General features: G+C 43.0%; 1 long non-coding RNA gene across 1 annotated transcript; it reads left to right on the top strand.

The window, feature by feature from the left end:
- The first annotated feature begins 1,388 nt into the window (after positions 1 to 1,388).
- On the top strand, positions 1,389 to 23,307 carry LOC140737518 (uncharacterized). Its single transcript, XR_012101182.1, has 2 exons — positions 1,389 to 1,511; positions 22,588 to 23,307. It is a non-coding gene; the product is annotated as an uncharacterized lncRNA (long non-coding RNA).
- Positions 23,308 to 24,240: the final 933 nt, after the last annotated feature.

A 24,240-nucleotide genomic window follows, 5' to 3' on the forward strand; every position in this document is an offset into this window, starting at 1 on the left:
TCATGGTTGAATGGTAAAATTTAATTTAGGACTATCATCGGAGAGCTCTTCTTCACACGAGTGTTCTAGACATAGAATGCACTGGGTAAAGGTAAGCCTCGGAATCCTAAAGTAAAAGATTAAACATTGTGATGCAGAGTATGAAGAGCCTTTCTGAATGGATAAACTGCACAGTCAAATTGGCCTTCTCCAGTATAGTGATATCATGTGAGTTTATGAGAGCAAGGGATTCAGTTTAGGGAACCCAACTGAGCAAAGCTCAATAGAAAAGACATTTGAGAAAAACAATGGTTGTTTGACCATTCCGGGTCAATGAACCAAACACTAACGGGTTTACACACCCTTTACAAAAGAAAACTACAGGATGTAAATACATGTCTGGACAAGCTGTATTTCACGTGTAAATAAAAATGCTGCAGCTCGATGATTTCATTTAAGTATTTTATTGCTTCTGACCTTCCACGCTTCTCACTATAAACTAACTACCTCAAATGTTTAAATAACTGAACAATACCAGTTTGATTCTGTCTTTGAAATAGGCCTGAACTATAAACTGACACTGAAACCATGCTAGATTAAGGTTAATGTTACAAAACAGCTAAGGTAAGCCAAAGAGTGACGAGATGCATGTTGAGGCATGTCCAGAGAATATGGCATTGCTCAAGCTGATCGGATAGTATCCGTTGTGGAGATAATTTTACAGAAATATATACTTGGCTACTGCATATAAAGTCTCATTTCACTGTGCTGGCCTACTGCCAGTGCTAATATATTTCAGTGGTAAATTGTCTACCTCAGTGCATTGCCAGGAGTGTTTAAACAGTTACAGTTCAAGTCTCCAAGGTCATTATGTTTAATTGGTGATTAAATCACTTTAGATATGGTAACTGCTAATTGGAAGTTTGTGAGTTAAAGGAGAGCATTCAAATGAAATACTGGCTTGTTGGTTATTTCTGTGACATGTGACATAAAATCTGCAATAAAGAACAACTCACTATTTTACAATATTGAAGAAATGGAAACACTTCCATACATATGTATTACAAAGAGTGCCCAGAGGCACTTCTGCACATTCATGTGAAAGCACAATCAAGTGAAAAAAAAGGCAATGTCCTTGGTGTGCGCACACTGAAAATCATATTCTACTTGTATGGTTGAAGCTGCGAATCCGCAATAAGCATGCATTTTGTTACTTGTGATTATAAATTACTCTGCAAAGACAAGTCAAAACATTAAAATGATTAAAGGTCAACTAGACACATATAGATTGGTAGGGTGGTTGTTGATAATGCAAATGAGTCGCATTATGAGACACCATAAATTTTTCATTCTGACTGTTAAACATTTCATCTTGGACGTCTACCAAATGATGGCAGTTGAGCAGAGAATTACATCAAAGCACTTCCTGCCGTATTGTTAACTCTCTTCTAATTGTTCGGGCAATGAAGTAACTTTGGTTTCTGGACTACAGTCAATATGTAGCATTAGAACCTAAAGGCATTCAAAACTCTGTAAGTGTTTACTTGTTTTTATTTATATTACTCTTTGGCTAATTGGCAGCATAATTAGTTGCAGTCAAATGTTAAGCACAGCATGACAGAGTTTAAGATTTTCAAGTACTTTCTGCAGAAGATTGAATGTCTGAAAACACACTAACTAAACATTGACAGACCACAACAAAAGTATGTATTATACAAACCTTAAGCTGTCGTTACAACTTGCATGTTTCAAGGTCACAGACATAATGTGCCAGAGCTGTATGCAACTGTGATAAGGCTTGGTGGTTAGAATTGACTTTCTCAACTATTTCTCCAAAACCTGCATGGTTTTATTGTTCAAATTTTTAATGAGAAGATACTCTTTTCAAAAATCGTATTTTCAAAGATGCTACTTGTTTTTGTATATGACTTTACAAATCCACAATTTTAATGTATACTAAATTCACCTCTTTTACACGTTTTATATATATTTGCATTTGAAGAAATCATATTTCCACATGCTATATTTGTGTTGATGTAGCTGGAATTTACACCAAATTGTTCTTGGGATGAGCTAGCAAGATTAATTTTGCCTGAAGAGTTGAATTTATTTGAGACATGTTAAAATATGTTAAAGATTCTGAACAATTACTGTGTTTATGTTTCCTGCTTTCTAACTTCCATATGTAGTATAGTAAGAAACAAAATCCCTAGAATTTTGTGAAAATGTAAATTGAGTCATTTTATTACAGGTTTCATTTTCATATAGCATAAGAGTTTACTCTTGTTTTGTGTAGGGATTGCAGTGACACACCCCTCCCCCATTCTATTCAAATTAATTCAGATATTCAGCTAATAATACTAATATCATTTGTGGTTGTCATGGAAATTTTCTTTCGTTGTTAATCATAAGCCGGTTTATTATGAATTATTTCCCAACCTCACTCCTTTCCCCTCCTGTACCTACTTATAAGCCTAATTTGTTGAAATAGAGAGAGAAAAAAGACATCCGGCAATTGCTGAATTAGTTAGAGTAATAAGGAGCAAGTGTGAAGTTGAAATTTAAATGTCTACAATTTTTGTGGCTTAATTCCAGTGATCATAATCAACTGAAAAAATAAATACACATAGGTCTTATTAAGGCAGATTCTTTCAAGAAAATAGAAGATCTTCCTAAATAAAGGTCTGTCAGTTATGACAGCTTCTTCACAAACATAATCTGTGATTTGCAAATCTCATTTATTATATAATAAATTATATCAATGCTTGGAAATCACTCCCTCTGAGGCAAATCTTATGTTACCTCACTTTCCTTCTACCCTCTCCTAATTTTCTGAGTTCCAAGAATATAACCAATCATCTAGCATAACACCCTAGTAAACAATTTTTATAACCCTAAACTGTGAGAGTTGGTATTGGAGAGGGAGCCACAACTAAATGATCAATACTCACAGTACCTACCAAAAAACCCTACCCAGCAATCAGGAGTAATTGTCCCCTTCTCCATCCTCATAACATTTGGAAAATCTAACAGTACCAAAAGGAAATTAAGCCTATCACCTTACTCCCAGGGGATGCAAAGCTATACTGGTGATGCCTTCAGTTGCTAAGCCACAATGGGAACTCATGTGGATATTTGAAACGTCTATGTGCCACATTATAGATGCAATGCACTTTTTTTTTACAAGCAATATTCTATGAAATATTTTTAAAATTACAGTAGTAAAGTCATGGATTGGTATTGAACAGCATGAATATCAGTTATAAAGAAAACAAAGGATATTCCCTATGTGTCAAAATTGAAAGGACACAGTAATCCCGACTCCAAGGAGAAACCCACTTTCCCTACAGATAATTGGCCATAAAGAAATTAAAGCTATTTCAATGGCTTCTGCTAGCTTTATGCTTCTCCAGGGCTTCTACGTTTCCTCCTGAGAGCTTTTGGAGATAGGTCTATGTACACAGAAGACATGGGCCCACTTCAGCAATAGAAATTAGAGGAGTCAATCCATCCTGTTCTGGCTTCTCACTTCAAACATAATGCAAGTAAAACTGCATTTCTAAAATCCCAGATCTTAAAAGAATTGTTTCTTCTCTTTTCTCTGTTTATTTCTTGTATTCTTCTCCCTTTATCCCAAGTGCTTGGCCCAATTCTCTTTCTCTTGCCAGATAACGATTCATATAGAACTTGCATTTCCTGTTTTACAGCCTGCATATTTCAGTGAAGACTTTTCAGTCTAATTGTCAGGAGCACTTCCCTTCTCATGTATCCCCAGCAGAGCATGATGCACCTGCACCTGCCCAACAGGAATCTCCATTGACAAGCATCACAAATGTCACTGAGTGCCCAAGTGAACAGCCTTTCAAGCCAAAATTTCAATAAGACACTTCAAACAGTATGCCACGACTATAGATATTTTATCAGAACAAAGATGATATGGAATAAATGGAATGTTTCTCTTGATACCTCTTGGTCTGCTAAGTGGCAAATTAAATACCACCCCAGTTACATCTTAATGTTTTCTTCAGATATCTTATTTCTTTCCATAAGTCAGGGATCTATGATTGTATTCTCCAGTATATTTACCACCTCCAATGATTTAAAATTAATATTTACACATAAAATGTCTATGTGATACTGAATATCTGGAAATAACTGACACACTTCCAATGTGTTGCTAACGGGGAATGGAATTTACCATCATTCATCAATAGAATTTAAACACTAAAGATATCTTCATTCATTTTCCTTTTTGCATTAATTATTTTCTTTTAGCTTGTATGGTAATCTATAGTCTCTCACTTTAAAATGCCCGACAAATAAATTGATGGCATCGCTCAAACAATACATTGAAAACTTGGTCAAGCAGAGGCTTTATATATCACTGACTGAATTAGAAGGAGCTTAAATTCACCTATGGACGGGCTCACATATCAAATAGCAGACTTCACAGAGAGCAGAGGGCAGTCTTGTGGATCATGCACATTTCTGTCTTCTCATCCCTATACATTACATATAAGATCCACGTCATGATTTCAAATTAGCTCATTGAACACTTCTTCTTTTTTCAAGCACATACACAGACCAGATGGAGTTTCCTATAATGATGTATCAGAATTAGGAACAAGTGTTCTTCATCTTGCCTATTGAGCCTGCTTCGCCATTGAATAAGTTCACGGCTGATCTGGCTGCCAGCTCAGCTCCACCTACCTGCCTTTTCCTCATAACCCTTCATTCCTCTACTATGCAGACATCTATCGAACTGTGTCTGAAGTACATTTAATGAGGTAACTTTCACTGCTTCCCTGGGCAGAGAATTCCTCAGATTCACTTCTCTCTGCGAAAAGCAAATCTCTGTCGTAAATCAACTCCCCAAAACCTTGAGGCTATATCCCTTAGTCCTAGTCTCAACTAACATCTGAAACAACTTTCCAACCTCTAACTTATCTACCCCAGAACTGCACACAGTACTCCAGATGCAGCCCTATTAGTAATGCCGTAGAGTTGCAGTACAACCTCCCAACTCTTAAATTCAATCACTCTAGCAATGAAGGCCAACATTCCATCTGGCTTCTTGATTACCTGCTGCACCTGCAAACCAATCTTTTACATTTCGTGAACATGCGCTCCCAAGTACTCCTGCATAACAGCATGCTGCAAATTCTTTTTATCATTGAAATAATAAACATTTACTTTTTCTTCTAAAGTGCACTTCGCATTTGACAACATGATGCTCCATCTGCCATAATTTTTCCAGTCCCCTTAATCTAGCTATATATCTCTGGCTGACTCTATGCAGCCTCTACAGAGATTGCTTTCCTACTAAATTTCCACTACTGGCTGAGCAATGGCATAGTGATTGACACAACACTTTACAGTACAGGTCACCTGGGTTCAATTCCCGCCACTGCCTGCAAGAAGGTTGTACATTCTCCCTGTGACTGTATGGGTTTCAATAGACAATAGACAGTAGGTGCAGGAGTAGGCCATTCGGCCCTTCTAGCCAGCACCACCATTCACTGTGATCATGGCTGATCATACACAATCAGTACCCCGTTCCTGCCTTCTCCCCATATCCCTTGACCCCGCTATCTATAAGAGCTCTATCTAACTCTCTCTTGAATGCATCCAGAGACTTGGCCTCCACTGCCTTCTGGGGCAGAGCATTCCACATATCCACCACTCTCTGGGTGAAAAAGTTTTTCCGCATCTCTGTTCTAAATGGCCTACCCCTTATTCTTAAACTGTGGCCTCTAGTTCTGGACTCACCCATCAGCGGGAACATGCTTCCTGCCTCCAGCGTGTCCAATCCCTTAATAATCTTATATGTTTCAATCAGATCCCCCCTCATCCTTCTAAATTCCAGTGTATACAAGCCCAGTCGCTCCAATCTTTTAACATATGACAGTCCCGCCATTTCCTTGAAGTATTCCAGTTTCCTCCTACAGTCCAAAGATGTAAACCAGTTGGTAGGTTAATTGATCATTGTAAATTGTCTGTCATTTGTCCAACATTAAGTTGGAGGATTGCTGGGTGGCATGGCTCAAAGGGTCAGAAGGGACTATTTCACCCTGTAGTCCAATATATTTTTTTTAAAAATAAATAAATTTAGTGTCATTAGCAAACTTAGCTATGCTGCATTTGGTTCTCTCTTCCAAAGCTTTAATGAATATTTTGAACAGTTGCAGCCTAACATCAAACCCTGCAGAACTCTGCTCAGCATTGATTGCCACCCAGAGAAACACCCATTTATCTTAACTTTTTACCTTCTATTGGATAACTAACCATCCATCTATGCTAATACATTACCATCAAAGCCATGCATCCTAATATTATGGATAAGTTTTTTATGGAGCACCTTATCAAACATCTTCTGAAAATCCAAGTATACAACATCCACCTGTTTCTCTCTATCCACTGGAGGAGGCCTTCCATTGGTTGGGGTTGATCAAAGATGTTGAGTCCTAGCTGTCTACACAAGTCAATACACAAGCCAATATGCAACCCAGGCCAGTACAATATGGAGAGCAAGTTGTTGCCCATGCAGCAAGCTCCAACTCTCCACACAGCTAATGAATCCAAAGGAATGGCAAAGATCAATACAGCATGGCATCAGCAAGATCACAGGAGTTGCCCATCTGCCTTTGAGACTCCAGCTTAGGATTTTTCCTACTGTGTTTACTCCCGAAGCCTTCCCGTTGAGTGGGTATTGTTACCTTTTGTAACTCCAAAACATAAACACAAATTAAAGGAAAAGACGGAAAGTCCAAAATGCGAGTCTAGTTTCATGTTTACTTTAAATGAAGGGCGTGCATATGATGTGTGGTGTGAAGACATATGCCATTTATGTACTTTCACAAATAATCCCCAATGCATTATGTAAACAAAAAAAGAATGCTTAATCAAACAACGTATTTACAATATTACTCAGATATTACTGAAATAATTACACACCTCCCTGCTTATCTACAAACTCCAACTCAATACAGAATGCATCTCAAATTATATAGATATATATAGGTGAGACTTGTGGCTGTGAAAACAGTGTCAGGTTCTGGGACCTCCTCTGTGATAGTTGTAGTTACTTCTGAGACTGCAGGAAGTGGTTTTGACTGTTCTGGACACCTTTCTTCACCTTCCTTTTTCTTCTAGTTAGTGCATCTTGATCTTGGGAAGGTGCATTTAGTTCACTGAGTATTCTCTTATTAATCCTTCTATTGCTCCCTTAACAATCTGATCTCTCCACTTGGTTGTCTTCATCCACAATATCATCTGACGAATCGTCCATTTTTGTTTCTCTATTGACTCTTCACTTTTTGGCCTTTCATTCATCCAGCTGGGCCTTGGTCTTTGCATCTACTTTTGCAAGCAGCTTTTTGTCTCCCACGAGGAAATCTGCAGATGCTGGAAATTCAAACAACAAAACACACAAAATGCTGGTGGAACACAGCAGGCCAGGCAGCATCTATAGGGAGAAGTGCTGTTGACTTTTCGGGCCGAGACCTCCAACCTGATGGCATGAACATTGACCTCTAACTTCTGTTAATGCCCCTCCTCCCCTTCTCACCCCATCCCTGACATATTTAGTTGTTTGCCTGCTCTCCATCTCCCTCTGGTGCTCCCCCCCACCTCCTTTCTTTCTCCTGAGGCCTCCTGTCCCATGATCCTTTCCCTTCTCCAGCTCTGTATCACTTTCGCCAATCACCTTTCCAGCTCTTAGCTTCATCCCACCCCCTCCGGTCTTCTCCTATCATTTTGCATTTCCCCCTCCCCCCACTACTTTCAAATCTCTTAGTACCATTCCTTTCAGTTAGTCCTGACGAAGGGTCTCGGTCCGAAATGTCGACAGTGCTTCTCCCTATAGATGCTGCCTGGCCTGCTGTGTTCCACCAGCATTTTGTGTGTGTTTTTGTCTCCCACTTCAAGTTTACACAATAAATTTAATGTAGGCAGAGTAGGTTCTGGTTCTTCATACTCACAAAAGCTGAATGCTTGCAACTTTCCTGAAGCTCCTTGAACTCTCTCCCAGCTTAAAACCAAGCCACATTTCACAAGTAACTGCTGAATTAACATATCATAAGCCTACTAAGATATGTTCCCTACAAAAGCTGTTATAGCTGGACCACTGCTTTCATCACTTTCACACTTCCTCTGAGCAGCATGGCCCTTCCTTGGTGCAATATACTTTCCAACCAGAGGCACAGAGGCTGGTGGACAATGGTTCATGGAGTACAGAATGGAGACTGTTGTGGCCTCATCCATTACCTTCCTTAAGGGTATCCGTGTTAAAAGAATGTCGCCTGCCTGGATGTTCTGCCCTTCCTGGTGGATTGTTTAAGCCGTAGGCGCAATCCTTTCTCCAATGGTCCGCGGCACCACGGTGAAAGCATCCTGTCAACCGTACACTGAATGGGGCCGGGTTGGAAGGATGGGGGAGTGGAGGTCTTCGACCACCACGGGGCTGAGGACTTGGAGCATAAGGTGGCCCATATAGTGGTGCCCTGGGTCCATTAGGGTGGACTGCGTACTCATCGCCTGATTGGTCCACACATCCAAGGACGCAATACTGGGATTCCACCTGGTATCCCGTATTGTCAGGTTTCCAGCGGGGAGGCTGATGTGGTCGCTGGACCATCTCACACTTTACCTTGGTGGGTTTGGATTCTTTAATTGGGTTCCAATAGTATATGAGCGCTTGCTTCATCTGGAGTCGGGAATTATCTGACCATATTGTTGGTCCTGATGGCAGTTGCGATATTCTCAGGGAGACATTGCAAGAGAATAGCATTAAACTGAGGTGAGGCATTACCAGCATAGGTTGCATAGGTGGAGCAGAAACGGTCCCAAAAGTCAGTACCGTCTTCCATTTCCTTGGGTCTACATTCTAAGACTTTGCTCATGTCAACAGGCTGCTGAAGGGTTGTCTTAAGGGCTCATTTAATTTTGTCCACCTGTTGCCGTGGGTCTTGGTTCACTGCCGAAAATGCCTGCCAATTATTGTGATTGTCTAGTCCCTCATACCATTTAGTCCGTTCATCCTGAATGAGGGCCATAGAGCATAGACTGAAAAGATCTTGGGGAGTAGTCTGATACACTTGAATAGTGCTTATTATATAGTCTATAAAATCATCAGGATTTGTCTTACGGTTAGGCGCCTTGCTCATAATCATGCACATTTCATGAGCTTTCCATGGGGTATAAACCATAGTGTTAGTGTTCTGGGCATCTCCATGAGGGTTAGGGATGATGCGGTTGGGGAACACACCTGCCCCCAGGCCAGGACCGAAGGGGTCATCATAGCCATACTCCTCATCTGGGTCAATCTTACCTTTTAGGCCCATCGTTCTCAGGTCATTGCCACTGAGCCGATCGCTGATGCTGTCTTATGAGTCTTGGACTCCTGGCTGGCTCACCAAATTGTCAAACCTTACTTCTGATTATTACTCATTACCTGATGCAAGAACACACAGTACTACGGAAGATAAAGCAAAAGCTTTTTTATTAGTAGCTCTCTACTAGGGAGAACCTTCCTTCAGCACTCTCTTGGAGTCTGCATAGGAGTCTCCAATTACTTGTACAAGCATGGCTCGTTTATACACAGGTAGTCGTGTACACCTGTTAAACAATTGTGCAATTTCTTCTTTACTTGCCCAGCAACAGGAACATAAGGTACTTATAAGGTAATTAATCATTTAGTGAATCATTGTTCTAAGAACCTGCTTAGCATTGATAGTTCCCGTTTACTTCTAAGAACCTACGATAGGACACTGTCTCATCAGGCAGTTCTTTATTTAAACCTTGGTCTAGCAATTTCGAGAACAATATCTAGTATGTTCAGAAAACAGTGTATAATTAACACCACATCCTCTGGTGTGTCAGCAACATCAAAATTACTCTTTAACCCTTTTAATTTCTTCAAACGTTTCAGACCAAAACCTTTCCTCAGAATTGTCAGTCCTGAAGAAGGGTCTCAGCCCAAAACGTTGACTGTTTACTTTTTTCCATAGATGCTGCCTGGCCTGCTGACTTCCTCCAGCATTTTGGGTGTATTGCTTTGGATTTCCAGCATCTGCAGACTTTCTTTTGTTTCTAACCTTGTGTTTACTTTAAATGAGGTGCGCGCGTATGACATATGCAATTTACTTACTTTTACAGATAACTCGCAATGCATTATGTAAATAACAAAGAATTCTTATTCAAACAATATGTTAACAACATTATTCAAACATAGCTGAAATTAAAATGCACAACAGGTATAGACATAAGGCAACAGAAGTTTTCCTTCTCCTAAGTGAACTGCCAGCCATGGATGACAAAACAACTACCGTAGATTCCGGACTACAGAGCGCACCTGATTAAAAGCCGCTGGCTCTAATTTTAGAAATAAAATCAATTTTTTAATTGTAAAGGCCGCATCGGATTTTAGGCCGCACCGGATTTTTGGCCGCAGGTGTCCCACGTTGTAATATGAGATATTTACACAGAAAGATATTACACGTGAGGATTTTTTTAACTTTTAATTAAATCCATATGGTAACAAAAACAAATACATATTGCAAATGCTTTTTTTCGAACCGTGCCCGTACGCGGCTACTTTTAAATATACGTTGCGTATACTTCTTTACTGAACAACATTCCAATATCTCCTAACGACTGGTAAAAAAATATATATATTGCAGCCTACCAGGAAAAGTTATTGATCACCTTTAACTTAAAAGCAGCGTTCGCTCAGATCCAAAGCCGCTCGCGTAATGCGCTCCCCCCCTCCTTTCCGTTTATCGCAAACGGCATTTAAAAGCAGCGTTCGCTCAGATCCAAAGCCGCTCGCGTAATGCGCTCCCCCCTCCTTTCCGTTTATCGCAAACCGGCATTTTCCCACAAGACACCGCGAAACCGGGTGTGACGTCATAGCATCCCACGATGTAGTACAGAAAACAAATATAGTTTAAACTAAGTAGGCAGCACAATGCTTCGAGTGTTTTCCATGTTGATGAGGGTGAGTACAAATGACTGATTTACAATAATTTAATTGTGAAAGTGCGCTTGATTTATCGTACAATTTCATTGGACCTCTGTGAACTACTCATCAATTTTATTGGTCTACTGTTATGAGGCAAAATGTTTACGAGGCGGCATGAAAAAAAACCATGCATTAGCCGCTTCGGATTATAGGCCGCAAAGTTCAAAGCTGTTCAAAATGTGGGAAAAAAGTAGCGGCTTAAAATCCGGAATCTACGGTAGTTTTAAGGCACCTGTAACCTACCCTTGTCCCTTCTCCTGTAAGTAGAAACTGGTCCACTGTGCTTCATAGCTAAGCCACATGTGGACTTATTGTCAGATGCTATTTCAGATGCACACCATTAGGAGCACTTAAAAGGTAGTGGGAGCTCATCCCCACTAATCCCCCAACACGCCTACTATGACAACCGTAACAAACCCCTGAATCCACTGCACGCACTATATCCTCAAAGAACTCCAGCAAGCTTGTCAAACGACCTAAGCTGCTGTCTGCCTGATAGGAAGTACTGCATAAGACAGCTGAAATTCCAGCTCCATTCTTGCTCTTTTAGAATTGCTAGTGGAATGTAATAAAGAAATTTATATGTTGCATATATTTCACTAGAAATATCTCAAAGCTTCATTTTAGTCTTCCCAATGGTTATGTATTATAATTGATCTAAATTTAAAAAGGATTATCCTTATTGTGAAAGTGATAAATTCCTTATCGAATGGCATGGTTATAAAAACATATCAGTTATTTTCGTCTGGCTACAATAAGCACAGGTTGTTTGTTGGTGACACAACATAAGGTTTAAAAGAGCTTTGCTGCTTTCGGCACTTTTCAGCAGGCTGCAATCAGCACAGGGCTAATAAAAAGAAGGGAGGTGTAACAGGAGAGACCATTATATGAGCGGCCTTTTTTGGAGTGGGCCAGTGTTAGAGTGGTCAGGCGTTGGCTCAACAGGCTTCGGCAAGAGCAGTCTTGGACAAGGACAGGTGGAGGTTCAAAATAAGCAAGTTTCTTATAAGTTGTTTTTTTTCTTTTAATACGTATCTACTGCCCAGAGAATGGGTTCTGACATAGTGGTATTTTCTTTGTAAGTGATGTGGGAACACTGGGAGACCTTCAGAAAGAGTTCACACTGCACCATAATATGATAGAATTCATCCTGCAGTTTGAGAGGGAGAAGATAAAGTCAGATGTATCAATGTTGCAGTGAAGTAAAGGGAATTACAGAGGCATGAGAGAGGAGTTGGCCAAGGTTGATTGGAAGGGGACACTTGCAGGGATGATGGCAGAACCGCAATGGATGGTGTTTCAGGGGCAATTCAGAAGGTGTAGAATAGATCCATCCCAAAAGATTAACAAGTATTCTAAAATGAGGGTAGAGCAACCATAGTTGACAAGGGAAGTTAAAAACAGCATAAAAGCAAAAGAGAGGGCATATAATATTGCAAATATTAGTGCGATGATGGGGGATTAGGAGGCTTTTAAAAACCAACTGAAGGCAACTAAAAAAGCATAAAGAGAGAAAGAACGAAATATGAAGGCAAGCTAGCCAATAATATAAAAGAGGACACAAGAAGTTTTTTTCAGATATGTGAAGAATAAAAGAGAGAGAAGAGTGGATATCAGACTGCTGGAAAATTATGCCGGTGCGGAAGTAATGGGGAACAAAGAAATGGCAGAAGAACTTAATAAGTACTTTGTGTCAGTCTTCACTGAGGAAGACAGTAACAAAGTGCCAGAAATGCAGAAGTGTCAGGGGGCAGAAGTGAATATCATTGCTATAAATAAGAAGAAAGTGCTTGGGAAACTGAAATATCTGAACGTTGAACCAAAAGGATGACATCCCAGGGTTCTGAAAGAGGCACTGAAAATATTGTAGAAGCATTGCTAATGATCTTTCATGAATCGCTAGGTTCTGGAATGGTTCCAGAGGACTGGAAAATCACAAATGTCACCCCACTCTGTAAGAAGGGAGGGATGCAGAAAAAAGGAAATAATAGGCCAGTTAGCCTGACTTCAGAGGTTAGAAAGATGTTGGAGTCCATTATCAAGGATGAGGTTTCAAGGTACTTGAAGGCTCATGATAAAATAGATCAACTTCAGCATGGTTTTCTCAAGGAGAAACCTTGCCTGACAAACCTGTTGGAATTCTTTGAGGAAATAACAGGCATGATAGGCAAAGGAGAATCAGAGGATGTTGTTTACAGTATTTGGATTTTCAGAAGGCCTTTGAAAAGATGCTGCACATAAGGCTTCTTAACAAGAAAACAGTACATGCTTTTACAGGAAAAGTACTAGTATCGAGGCTGCTCATTGGCCGATTGGCAGGAGGCAATAAGTGGGAAAAAGAGGAGCCTTTTCTGGTTGGCTGCCAGTGAGTAGTGATGTGCCACAGAGGTCAGTGTTGAGATGATTTCTTTCCTCATTATATGTCATTCACGTGTGATGGAGTTGATGATTTTGTGGCCAAGTTTGGGGACAATACGAAGATTGGTTGAGAAGCAGGTAGTGTTGAGGAAGCAGGGTGTCTACAGAAAGAATTAGACTGATTGCCAAAATGGGCAAATAAGTGGCAGATGGAATATAATGCAGGGAAGTGCATGGTCATGCACTTTGGCAGAAGGAATGAAGGTGTGGTCTATTTTGTAAAAGGGGAGAAAATTCAGAAATCAGAGGTGTAAAGGAACTAGGGAGTCCTCATGCAGGAATCCCTAAAGGTTAATTTGTAAGCTCAGTCAGTGGTAAGGAAGGAAAACGTAATGTCAGCATTCATTTAGAGAAAACTAAAGCAAGGATGTAATGCTGAGGCATTGGTCAGACGGCACTTAAAGTATTCTGAGCTGTTCTGATCCCCTATCTAAGAAAAGGTATGCTGGCATTGGAGAGAGTCAGAGGATGTTCATGAGAATGATTCCAGGAATGAAAGGGCGGGTTAACATATAAGGAGTGCCTGATAGCTCTTGGCCAGTACTCACAGTAGTATAGAAGAATGAGGGTGGGGGGGGGGGAGGGATTCTCTTTGAAAGCTATCCAATATTGAGAGGCCTAGACAATGTGAATATGGATGTTTCATATACTGGGGGAGTTTGGACCAGAGGGAACAGCCTCCAGTCTGAGGGATATCCATTTAGAACCGAGATAAGGAAATATTTCTTCAGCTAGAGGATGATGAGTCAGTGGAATTCATTGCCATAGACAGCTGTGGAGGCCAGGTCATTGAGAATTTTTGAAGCTGAGTTTAATAGGTTCTTGATTAATCAGGGCATCAAAAGTTACAGGGTGAAGGCAGGAGAATGGGGTTGAAAAGGATAATCAATCAGCCTTGTTGGAATGGGAAAACAGACTCAATTCCGCTCCTCTGTCTTCTGGATGAGTAATGGAATATTGCTTTCAAAATTACCCTAAACTCAACCTAATTGTAGTTGCCAAAAAGTAAGACAGCACAGTAGTCATTTCCACGTTAGGAATTTTTATGAAATGAATCTCTGAACTTTTTTCAATTATCATCTTGGTTTACATGTATGATTTTTTCCCTCCTTTGAACCTGGCAGCCTGTAAACATTTATTTTGATAATATGCATTCATTACATTCAATACAAAAATAAAGAAAATAAACTACACTTAATGCTAGATATTCATTGGAAAATAAATTAAAATAAATTGTTAAATTAGCTTATTATTTTCATGTTTTCCGATACAGTGAAAAGCTTGTCTTACATACTGCTCGTACAAGTCAATTTATTATAATATTACATTGAGTTGGAACAAGGTAAAACAATAACAGAGTGTAGAATAAAGTATTAGAGTTACAGAGAAAATTCAGTGTATGTAGACAATAAGGTGCAAGGTCAGAATGAAGTAGATTATGAGGTCAAGAATCCATCCTTTCAAACTAGGGAACTGTTCAATAATCTTATAATGGTGAGACAGAAGCTGTCCTTGAGCCTGGTGGTACATGCTTTCAGGTTTTTGTATCTTCGAGGGTGGAGGACACAGTGGTGGAGAAGAGAGAATGCCCAGGTTTGATTATGCTAACTATTTCACTGAGGCAATGAGAAGTGGAGACAGACTCCATGAAAGGAACACTCATTTCTGTGATAGGCTGAGCTTCCGTGACAACTCTCTGCAGTTTATTGTGGTCATGGGCAGAGCGGTTTACTTAGAGACACAGTGTGGAGCAAGCATTTCTGGCCAAACAAGTTGTGTTGCCCAGCAACCCACCTATTTAACTCGAGCCTAATTACAAAAATATTTGCAATGACCGATTAACCTTATGACCAGTACGTCCTTGGACTGAGTGAGAAAACTAGAACACCCCAAGGAAACTCTGACATTCACGGGGAGGACATACAAACTCCTTACAGAGAATGCCAGTATTGCACTCTGAATTCTGAAGCCCCCAAGCTGTAATAGTGTCGTGCTAACTGCTACACCACCGTGGTTCCCCCAAGTTGCCATACCAAGCCATTATACTTTCTATGGTGCACGCTTAAACACTGGTGAGGGTCAAAGGGCCACGCCAAATTTCGTCAGTCTCCTGAGGAGGTTGAGGTGCTGGGAAGCCCTCTAACTCATGGTGTCAATGTGCTTGAACCAAGACAGGGTATTGGTGGTGTTCATTCCCAGGAACTTGGAGTTCTCAACCTTCTCAACCTCAGCACCATTAGTGTAAGCAGAAATATTTGCACCGCCCCCTTTCTTGCTCTTTTGCTCTGCTGACACAATGTCTCTGGGTTCTCTATCTTCTTCCTGTACTCCTATTCATCGTTGTTTGAGATCCAGCCTTCTACAGTGGTATCATTTGCAAACTTGTAGATGGAGTTAGAGCAGAATCTGGCCACCATTTTGAGTGTACAGGGAACAGACTGGGGCAGACTTGTGGGGCACCAGTGCTAAAGGTAATAGTGGCTGAGGTGTTGCTGCAATTTCTCCTTTAAAAGCAGTATAATTTCTTTCAAAAAACACAGTGAGTGGAGTATAGTTATAAAAAGATTATTCAAGATTGTTTAATATCATTTCCTGTATGCAAGTGTAAAGGAGAACAAAATAATTGTTACTTCAGGTCCAATGCAGCACAAAAAAACACAATAAGATAAATAACATGATAATAATTAAAAATACAATAAATATAAATATATAAGATAGCTTGTATACATAGATTGATTTTATCTCTATAAAGTGATGTTAGGTACAGGAGTGTCTGCATGCGACAGTGACTGACAGGAAATGATAAAGTAGTGGTGGTGGGTGTGGGTTAGTGAGTGGAGATGTTGATCAGCCTCACTCCTTGGGGAAGTAACTGGTTTTGAGTCTGGTGGTCCTGGCATGGATGCTATGTAGTCCATGAGCAGGGTGGGTGGGATCCTTCATGACATTACAGGCCCCTTCCCCCACCTTTCTCGATGGTGGCTAGGCTGGTGCTGGTGATGCATTGGGCAGCTTTGGCTACCGATTGTGGAGCCTTCCTGTCCAGCACAGTGCTGCATTGGTACCATGCAGTGATGCAGCGTGCAAGGATGCTCTCTATGGCATCTCTGTAGAAGGACGTGAGTATAGATGTGCATTGTCCAACTCCATTTAGCCTCCTCAGAATTGGTGAGCTTTCCCGAGTGTGCAGGATATGTTCTGGGACCATGAGAGAATGTGCAAGATGTGGACTCCAAGGAGTTTGAAACTGCTCTCAGTTTCCACTGCTGTGCCACCAATGTAAAGAGGGTGTTGAGTAGTGTGGGTTCACCTGAAGTCAACAGCCATCTTCTTTGTCTTGCTGACATTGAGGAAGGTGTAATTTGCCTGGCACCAGACCTCCAGCTTTTCCACCTCCTCTCTGCAGGCTGTTTCATCAGTGTTGGTGATGAGCTTGATAATGTGACTACTTGTGTGTTTGGCTAGGTAGTCATGTGTAATCAGAATGTACAGCAATGTACAGTAAGTGCCTAAAAATAGTCTTAGCCATTTAGTCACCAAACTGAACTAACAGGGGAGTTACACCACCATCCCCATTCTAACTGGTAAGTTTTAGATGTCATGCTGAATCTTCACAAACTTCTGAGGAAGTAGAGATGCTGCCATGCTTTCTTCATTATTGCACTTGTGTGCTGAGGGCAGGGCAGATCCTCTGAGCTAAAGCTGCTGACCATCTCCACCTCTGACCCCCTGCTGAGAACTGGCTCATGGACCTCTCTATTCTTCCGCTTGAAGTCAATAACCAGCTTCTTGGTCTTACTGACATTGAGTGAGAGGTTGTTGTTATGACACCACTCAGCAAGTTTTTCAACCTCCCTCCGATATGCTGATTTTTCTTAAAACAGCTGCAATAGTTTCGAAGACATATGTCACATTACATATTTTATTGATTGGTCTAAAAACTGTTCTATGGTAATAATTCAGCACAAATCATCAACACTTTTAACATACAGACAAATGTAGCTTACATAAAGTTATGTTTCCTATGATTTTCTACCTTTGTTCTTTCAAATCACTTATTTGTGGCTAAGGGCTGTTCCCCTGGCATTAGTTTTTAGTTTTTATGCACGTTAGTGAGCACAAAAAATTAGCTTCTTGGAATCTACCTGTGCAAGAACCAAAGGGATTCTTGCAAAATTTCACAATCAGTACCCCATTCCTGCCTTCTCCCCATATCCCTTGACTCCACTATCTTTAATAGCTCTATCTAACTCTTTCTTGAAAGCATCCAGAGAATTGGCCTCCACTGCCTTCTGAGGCAGAGCATTCCATAGATCCACAACTCTCTGGGTGAAAAAGTTTTTACTCAACTCTGTCCTAAATGGCCTACCCCTTATTCTTAAACTGTGGCCTTTGATTCTGGACTCCCCCAACATCGGGAACATTTTGCCTGCCTCTAGCGTGTCCAATCCCTTAATAATCTTATATGTTTCAATCAGATCCGCTCTCATCCTTCTAAATTCCAGTGTATACAAGCCCAGTCGCTCCAATCTTTCAACATATGACAGTCCCATCATTCCGGGAATTAACCTTGTGAACCTACGCTGCACTCCCTCAATAGCAAGAATGTCCTTCCTCAAATTTGGAGACCAAAACTGAACACAATACTCCAGGTGTGGTCTCACCAGGGCCCTGTACAACTGCAGAAGGACCTCTTTGCTCCTATACTCAATTCCCCTTGTTATAAAGGCCAACATTCCATTAGCTTTCTTCACTGCCTGCTGTACCTGTATGCTTACTTTCAGTGACTGATGAACAAAGACACTTAGATCTCGTTGTACTTCCCCTTTTCCTAACTTGACACCATTCAGATAGTAATCTGCCTTCCTGTTCTTGTCACCAAAGTGGATAACCTCACATTTATCCACATTAAACTGCATCTGCTATGCATCTGCCCACTCACCCAACCTGTTTAATCACCCTGCATTCTCCTAACATCCTCCTCATATTTTACACTGCCACCCAGCTTTGTGTCATCTGAAAATTTGCTAATGTTACTTTTAATCCCTTCCTCTAAATCATTAATGTATATTGTAAATAGCTGCGGTCCCAGCACCAAGACTTGCGGTACCCCACTGGTCACAGCCTGCCATTCTGAAAAGGACCCGTTAATCCCTACTCTTTGTTTCCTGTCAGCCAACCAATTTTTAATCCATGTGAGTACCCTACCCCCAATACCACGTGCTTTAATTTTGCCCACTAATCTCCTATGTGGGACTTTATCAAAGGCTTTCTGAAAGTCCAGGTACACTACATCCACTGGCTCTCCCTTGTCCATTTTCATAGTTACATCCTCAAAAAATTCCAGATTAGTCAAGCGTGATTTCCCCTTCGTAAATCCATGCTGACTCAGACCGATCCTGTTACTGCTATCCAAATGTGCCGTTATTTCATCTTTTATAATTAACTCCAGCATCTTCCCCAGCACCGATGTCAGGCTAACTGGTCTATAATTCCCTGTTTTCTCTCTCCCTCCTTTCTTAAAAAGTGGGATAACATTAGCTATCCTCCAATCCTCAGGAACTGATCCTGAATCTATAGAACATTGGAAAATGATTACCAATGCGTCCACGATTTCTAGAGCCACCTCCTTAAGTACCCTGGGATGCAGACCATCAGGGCCTAGGGATTTTTCAGCCTTCAGTCCCATCAGTCTACCCAACACCATTTTCTGCCTAATGTGAATTTCCTTCAGTTCCTCTATTGCCCTAGGTCCTCTGGCCACTATTACATCTGGGAGATTGTCTGTGTCCTCCCTAGTGAAGACAGATCCAAAGTACCTGTTCAACGCATCTGCTATTTCCTTGTTTCCCATAATAAATTCACCCGTTTCTGCCTTCAAGGGCCCAACTTTGGTCTTAACTAATTTTTTCCTCTTCACATACCTAAAGAAGCTTTTACTATCCTCCTTTGTATTCTTGGCTAGCTTGCCTTCGTACCTCATCTTTTCTCCCCGTATTGCCTTTTTAGTAATCTTCTGTTGCTCTTTAAAAGTTTCTCAGTCCTATGGCTTCTCACTCATCTTTGCTATGTTATACTTCTTCTCTTTTATTTTTATACTGTCCTTGACTTCCCTTGTCAGCTACAGTCACCCCCTACTCCCCTAAGAATCTTTCTTCCCCCTTGGAATGAACTGATCCTACACCTTCTGAATTATTCCCAGAAATACCTCCCATTGTTGTTTCACTGTCATCCCTGCGAGGGTAAGTGAGCTGCAGACCCCACAACCCGCCGGCAAATCGACCTCAGCTGCTGCCAGTTGCAAATCCGTGAAGTCCCTGCAACCCGCTGGCGAGTCGACCACGGCTGCTACCAGTCACAAGTCCGCTCAGTGTTACTTCTGCGGACTCGAAAAGCACCCCCGAAAACGCTGCCCGGCCCGAGAAGCTACCTGCTCCAGCTGCAGGAAGAAGGGCCATTTCGCCAAGGTCTGTAAGTCTAAACCACAAGCGGGGTCGGGCAGCCCTGCGTGTGAGGCATGGGGGCCGCCACCTTGGTCGCCGCCATCTTGCCTGCCCGCCTCGTGCGAGGCATGGGGGCCACCATCTTGCCTGCCCGCCTCATGCGAGACATGGGGGCGGCCATCTTGGCCGGTGCCACCTCGCCCTGCCTCCGACTCACGGGTGCTTACCGGGCACCAAGACGGCGATTCAACTCTGGTCTCCGTAACCCTCGACCAGAGCGCCCCACACCAGCTCGCAAGGTCAATGATGGACATCCTGGTGGAGGGGCACAGGACTAGCTGCCTGTTTGACATGGGCAGCACTGAGAGTTTTATTCACCCGGACACGGTGCAACGCTGCGGACTCGTGACACGGCCGGTAAGCCAGAAGGTCACCATGGCTTCCGGATCGCATTCCACGGACATCCAGGGGGATTGTGTAGTGACACTAGTGGTGCAGGGCACAGAATATCGGGATTTTGCGTTACTGGTCATGCCTCAACTGTGTGCACCTGTGCTATTGGGGCTCAACTTCCAGAGCCACCTGAAAAGTGTGACAATGGAGTATGACGGGCCCCTCCCACCAATCACTGTCAGAAATCCTCAGTTTTGTGGGACTTCGTCATATACCCCGCTACTGACCACACACACACATCGACACGCACATCCCACCCAACACCATGCCAACGGCCGCGCTACTGACACCACTTGCAGCCTCTCCACCCTCAAGATCCCTCCCCCACCGCTGTTCGCCAACCTGACCCCCGACTAAACCTGTGGCAACTGAAAGCAGGAGGTACAGCGCGGGGGACAGGGCCTTCATTAAGTCGGAGGTGCAGCGGCTGCTCAGTGAGGGGATCATTGAGCCAAGCACAAGTCCTTGGAGGGCCCAGGTGGTTATTGTTCGGACCAGGCAGAAAAATAGGATGGTCGTAGACTATAGCCAGACCATCAATAGGTTCACGCAGCTTGACGCGTACCCCCTACCCCGCATCGCGGATATGGTCAATCAGATAGCTCAGTACAAGGTATACTCGACCATAGACCTGAAATCCACTTACCATCAGCTCCCCATCCGCCTGGAGGACTGCCCCTACACCGCCTTCGAGGCGGGCGGCAGGCTCTATCACTTCCTGCACGTCCCCTTCGGTGTCACGAATGGTGTCTCTGTCTTCCAGAGGGAAATGGACTGGATGGTGGACCAGTGCCAACTGAAGGCCACATTTCCCTACCTGGATAACATCACCATCTGCGGTCATGACTGGCAGGATCACAACACCAACCTCCAACGATTTTTCCAAGCGGCCAAAGCTCTTAACCTTACCTATAACAGGGACAAGTGTGTGTTTGGAACCACCCGACTTGCTATCCTTGGGTATGTCGTGGAGAACAGGGTCATTGGCCCTGACCCCGACCGTATGTGCCCCCTGTTGGAACTCCCTCTTCCCACCACCCTCAGAGCCCTCAAACAGTACCTGGGCTTCTTTTCCTATTATGCCCAATGGGTCCCTCACTACGCAGACAAGGCCTGCCCCCGGTCAAGTCCACCGCATCTCCCCTCTCAGCCGAGGCCCGCTCGGCCTTCAGCCGCATTAAAGGGGACATTGCCAAAGCAACGATGCATGCGGTGGACGAGACCATTCCCTTCCAAGTAGAGAGTAACACCTCCGACTTCGCACTGGCTGCTACCCTCAATCAGGCAGGAGGGCCAGTAGCATTCTTCTCTCGTACCCTTCAAGGCCCTGAAATTCGGCACTCCGCGGTGGAGAAAGAAGCCCAGGCCATAGTGGAAGCTATTAGGCACTGGAGGCACTATCTCGCCGGCAAAAGGTTCACCTTGCTGACTGACCAGCGCTCAGTTGCATTCATGTTTAGCAACCAACAGCGGGGCAAAATCAAAACTGATAAAATTTTGAGGTGGAGAATCGAACTCTCCACCTACAACTATGATATCCTGTACCGGCCTGGAAGGCTCAATGAGCCCCCTAATGACCTATCCCGGGGAGCGTGTGCCAGCACGCAGCTCGACCGGCTATATGCCTTCCATGCAGATCTTTGCCATCCGGGGGTCACCCGATTTTACCATTTTGTGAAAGCCTGGAACCTGCCTTACTCCCTTGAGGAAATCAGGACAATGACCAGGGACTGCCAAGTCTGTGCTGAGTGCAAACCGCACTTCTACCGTCCTGAAAAGGCACAACTTATCAAGGCCACCCACCCCTTTGAGCGACTGAGTGTTGACTTTAAGGGCCCCCTTCCCTCCACCGACCGCAATGTGTACTTTCTTAACATAATCAACAAGTACTCATGGTTCCCCTTTGCCATCCCCTGCCCCGATACCACTGCCACGTCCGTCATAAAAGCCCTGCGCCAGCTCTTCACTCTGTTCGGATATCCCTGCTATATCCACAGTGATAGAGGGTCCTCCTTTAAGAGTGACGAGCTGCGCCAGTACCTGCTGGCTAGGGGCATTGCTACTAGTAGGACCACGAGCTATAATCCCCGGGGAAATGGACAGGTGGAGTGGTAGAATGCCACTGTGTGGAAGGCCACACTCTTAGCCCTTAGGTCAAAGGGATTGCCGGTCTCTCGATGGCAGGAGGTCCTCCCCGAGGCACTCCACTCCATCCACTCCGTTATACACGTCCACCAATGCCACCCCTCATGAGCGACTCTTTTCTTTTCCCAGGAAGTCTGCCACTGGGACCACCCTACTGGCTTGGCTGACGTCCCCAGGGCCAGTGCTGCTCCGGAAACATGCGAGGAGCAATAAGTACTCCCCGCTGGTTGAGAGAGTTCACCTTCTACATGCGAACCCCCAGTATGCCTACGTGGTCTTACCTGATGGGCGGGAGGACACGGTCTCCGTCCGCAACCTGGCGCCCGCAGGAGCAGCAGACCACTACCCCGAACACTCCATGGTAACTATGAACCCTGTACCCACCGATGTATATACCCACGAGACACCGCACACACCAAGCCCTACACGGACTCCTCACGACACTCCCATACTGGGCGCCACGCACACGCATGCGGGATTACTGACGCCTAACGGGCTGGCACCTCAAGTCAGGCCGGAGCCAGCACAACCACTGTCACCAGTGCAATCACCACCGGCACTCGTACAATCACAGCCGGTGCTACGTAGATCGCAGCGACAGACTCGACCGCCTGATAGACTTGTAAATATACTTGTAAGAAACTTCGCCCCGTGGGGACTCTCTTTTAAAACAAAGGGGGGGTGAATGTGGTAAACTATGTATACCTGTCTGTACACGCCCCTCTGCTGACTGCTCCTGTGGCTCCTCCCACAGACCCCTGTATAAAGACGATTGGAGGCACTGCTCCTCCCTCAGTCTCCGAGATGTTGTGTGGTGGTCTCTTGCTGCTAATAAAAGCCTATCGTTCACCTCCTGTCTCCGAGAGTTATTGATGGTGCATCAGTCACATAAAGTTGTAGTTCCTCATGTATGCAAAGCTGTTTTGCAAAGTGGAGCCAACAAACAACATAATTATTTCTTTCATTAAAAAATGTTTGCTTTAACTTCAGGAAATCCTGCATCCTTCGTTACTTTATTCCAAAGGTTGTAAAGTTTAAAATTTTGGCAATATGATTACATAATCAAGATCTAATTAAATCTCTAACCTCCCAGGTTCAGAGTCACATTTCATTTACATTTCCTCTGTATGACAGGGTAATATTGTACACTACCGTTACACTATTTCATCAAGGTGAATGGTTTGATTTCCTTCTCACATTACCTGTTCAAGTGGAAATGTGTCCATGAGCTGTGATAAGTGGTATCAAATGGCACCAAGAAACTTTTCCACAGACAAAATGTTTTTTATCATTTACCAATGTAGTATCTACAGACAGCGAGCTGATTTGTCCAAATGAATAGAATGACTCCTCAACTCAGAATTTTTCATTTTCTAGCCAAGGCAGTCAGAACAGGAAACTTTGCAGGCACAAGCATGCAAATTTAATATTGAGACTCTTACAGAATTCAGGTCCTTAAGTGTCCATGAAGCACCATTTTAAGAATGCTCTGGATGGGACTTCAACACTCTCTCACATTAGGATAAATCAACAAAAACTTCATCAAAGCCGTAAGTTATAAGGAGCATCTTGAGGGATGAAGAGAGTGAATTCTAGAGTGTAGAGCAAAGTTGCCACAGAATCAAATCTGGAATGTCTGACGTTGGCAGAATGGATGAAAACTATTTAAGTCATCCAGTTGGATTATAGGGCAGGAAAGATTACAAGGACAGATAAAGGCAAAACCATGGAGGTGCTTTGTAAACAAGGATGGTATTTTTAAAATCAAATCATTGCTTAGCT

This window comes from Hemitrygon akajei, chromosome 13, assembly GCF_048418815.1.
Source record: "Hemitrygon akajei chromosome 13, sHemAka1.3, whole genome shotgun sequence".
Lineage (NCBI taxonomy): Eukaryota > Metazoa > Chordata > Chondrichthyes > Myliobatiformes > Dasyatidae > Hemitrygon > Hemitrygon akajei.